The following is a 3,350-nucleotide window of genomic DNA, read 5'->3' on the forward strand; positions in this document are numbered from 1 at the left end:
CCAAAAAAAAGATAGTGACTTATTGCTGACCTCAGCATACGGTGATGTGATTCTTCTGCCTGGTCCCTTGGTCCCTGCCCACAGAGAGCATTGTGATGCATTTTTCAGTCTGTAAACTTTTGATATGACGTTCCTCTTTTACCTCGATCCTCCACACGGTCCCTGCCCACCCAGGGTATGTGACACATCTCTGGGCCCATCAACTATTGAATGTGAAGCGCTTTTCATTCTTGGCTTTGCCAAAAGGTGAGATTGTGATACACATCTGTGGGATCAGCACCTAAATAATGTGACTCTCCTCTTTTGCCTGGGTGCTGTATTTATTGTGTGTTGTGACATACGGCTGAGTCCGACACCTACGTGATGGGACTGTCCTGCCTGGGTTTTGCTCACAGGGTTCTGTTTGTTTGTTTAGAGTTATAATCCAACTTTTATTTAAAAATCTAGTCTGCCAGCTTAGCATTTCCCACCAACTGGAGGAGCTGTGTCGCAGGCTTCACGACCTCTGCTCAGGTGCTGCCTTTGCGAGTGCCTTAAGCAGCCTGTGCGGCCTTTTTACACGCTTGCTTAACCTTTCCTGCCTCCTTGGCGGCCCTGAGAGCTTGTTCTCGCTGCGCCTTTCTAACTTCAGGTTTCTGATTCTTCTTGGCCATTCTTCTTGCATCAGCAAGAGACACCCCAGTGATGGCCCTCTGGAATTTGACTGCCCAGTAGGTTCTGCTGCTTTGAATTTCTTCTGACTGTCCCTTTCCATGCCTCCTTCTTGGAGGACAGTCCAGTTTATCTGCTGAAGACTCCTCTTAGACAGGAGCACTGACTCGCATTTGCATTAAGAAACTGGAAAACGTTCCCGTCGGTCCTGGCGTAGCACCTGCGGCGCCCGGGGCAGGTCTTGTCCCCACTGAAACTGCACAGCTCGGCCTTCATGGCGACAGCTCCGCGGGAGGAGAAAAGATGGTGAAGAGACGTTTTCTGAGACGGAGTCTTGCTCTTGCCACCCAGGCTGGAGTGCAGAGGCATCATCTCAGCTCACTGCAACCTCCATCTCCCAGGTTCGAGCAATTCTGCCTCAGCCTCCCAAGTAGCTGGGACTACAGACGCCCCCCCACCACACCCAGCTAATTTTTGTATTTTTACTAGAGATGGGGTTTCACCATGTTGGCCAGGCTAATCTCCAACTCCTGACCTCAGGTGATCCACCCACCTCAGCCTCCCAAAGTGTTGGGATTACAGGTGTGAGGCACCACGGCCGGCTGACCGCAAGGTAATTTAAAAGATCTTTCTTTTTTACCTGGGTGATGCGACTCTCTTATTCCACCAGAGCCCTGCCAAATAAAAGGACTGTGACGTATCACTGAACACAGCACCTAGGTGATGTGATGCTCTCCTTTTCCCTGGGCCTCACATATTTTGGGTATTTTAACAAATTGCTGGGCCCCACCACTAGGATATGGGAGGCTTGTGCATGGTCCCTGTGTATGTGGGGGCCTTTTGATATTTCTCTGCGTCTACCACTTAGAAGATGTGACTTTCCTACCTGCACCCTGCCTGCAAGGAAGATTGTGAAATATCACTAGGCCATGCCCCCAGGTTATGTAATTCTGCTGCCTGTGTTCTGCTTTCAGGATGGAATTGTCACAGTTTTTGCTACAAGCAATGCCCGGTAAGAGTAGAGAGTTACGTCAAATAGTTGACGGGCCCAGAGATATGTCACAGTGTCCCCTGTGGACAGAGTCCCAGGAAAAAGACTCACACCAGTTTGGTGCTTGGTCCAGCAATACGTCGCAATGCCTTCTGAGGGCAGGGCCACACCAAAGAGAAAAGAGTAATGCCACTTTGGTGCTTGGCCCAGTGATATTTTACAATCCACAACATGAGCAGTGATCAGACAGAAGGAGAGTGTCATGGGTGATGCGCAGAGGTATTTCACAACACCCCTGCAGTCAGGGTCTAAGCAAGAGAGTTACATTACCTGGGTTTTGGACTGAACAACATGTTAGAATGCCTTATGTGGGCAGGGCACAGGCAGGAGAATCACATACCCCGGGAGCCTAGTGATATGTCACAGTGCCTCCTGTGGGTAGTGCCCAGGCAGGAGAGGAAATTCGTATCACTTGGTTACTGGCCCAAGCAATCTGTCACAATTGTGTGTGTGTGTGTGTGTGTGTGTGTGTGTGTGTACCTGTGTAGCCAGGGTGCAGGCAGAAAAAAGATTTACATCTCCTAGGTGATAAATGCAGAAATACGTCAGAAGGCCCCCGGTGTTCAGGGCCCAAGCAGAAGCCTTCCATCCCCTAGGTGTTGGGCTAAGAGATATATCATGGTACCCAAAATATGCTGAGCCCAGGCACACAAGAAGAGTCACACTACCGAGGTCCTGGGTCCAGTTATATGTCAGAATCATCCCCCTTCTAGCAAAGCTCAGGCAGAAAAGGACAGTCACGTAACTTAGGCAATGAAAAAAAAGATATGTCATAATACCCCTAAGGGCAGGGCCCATCAAGGAGAATTGCATAAGCTAGGTGTTGGACCTAACTGCATGTCACAGTACACAAGGTATGAAGAGCCAGGTAGGAGGGGAGAGTCACATTGCGTAGGTGGTAAGCCCAGCAATACAACAAAATCCTTCTAGGCAGAGCCCTAGCAGCAGAAAAGAGTCACATCACCTAGGTGCTAGGTCCAGCAACATGTCACAATAATCCTTGAGAAGGGAGCCGAAGTATGATAGTAGCATCATGTAGGTGAAAGGCCCAATGATATTTCACAATCTTCTCTAGAGACAGAACCCAGAATAAAGAGGAGTCACATCAGCTAGAAGCTGGGTGCAGTGAAATGTCATGTTGGGTGTAACTACATGCGTGACAGTCTCAATGGCGGCCTGGATCCAAGCATGAGAGCCTCAATCCATCCTGTGGACTGTGTCTTCTTTTTTTTTTTTTTTTTTTTTTGAGACGGAGTTTCACTCTTGTTACCCAGGCTGGAGTGCAATGGCACGATCTCGGCTCACCGCAACCTCCGCCTCCCGGGTTCAGGCAATTCTCCTGCCCCAGCCTCCTGAGTCGCTGGGATTACAGGCACGTACCACCATGCCCAGCTAATTTTTCATATTTTTAGTAGAGACGGGGTTTCACCATGTTGACCAGGATGGTCTCGATCTCTTGACCTCGTGATCCACCCACCTCGGCCTCCCAAAGTGCTGGGATTACAGGCTTGAGCCACCGCGCCCGGCCGGACTGTGTCTTCTTAGTAGAGTGAGGTCCTCACAGGTTTGTTAAATGTTGGTTTGAGAGTCACAAACCCAGATGTGAACCAAATCTACAGATGAGAGTTAGTTTCCCTGCTTGACTGCC

The 3,350-nt window shown here is 49.6% G+C and overlaps 1 pseudogene; it reads right to left on the reverse strand.

Annotated features, from left to right (window-relative positions):
• Positions 1–533: 533 nt before the first annotated feature.
• Positions 534–947, reverse strand: LOC108294457 (annotated as a pseudogene).
• Positions 948–3,350: the final 2,403 nt, after the last annotated feature.

The sequence above is a fragment of the Cebus imitator genome, unplaced genomic scaffold, assembly GCF_001604975.1.
Source record: "Cebus imitator isolate Cc_AM_T3 unplaced genomic scaffold, Cebus_imitator-1.0 Scaffold581, whole genome shotgun sequence".
NCBI lineage: Eukaryota > Metazoa > Chordata > Mammalia > Primates > Cebidae > Cebus > Cebus imitator.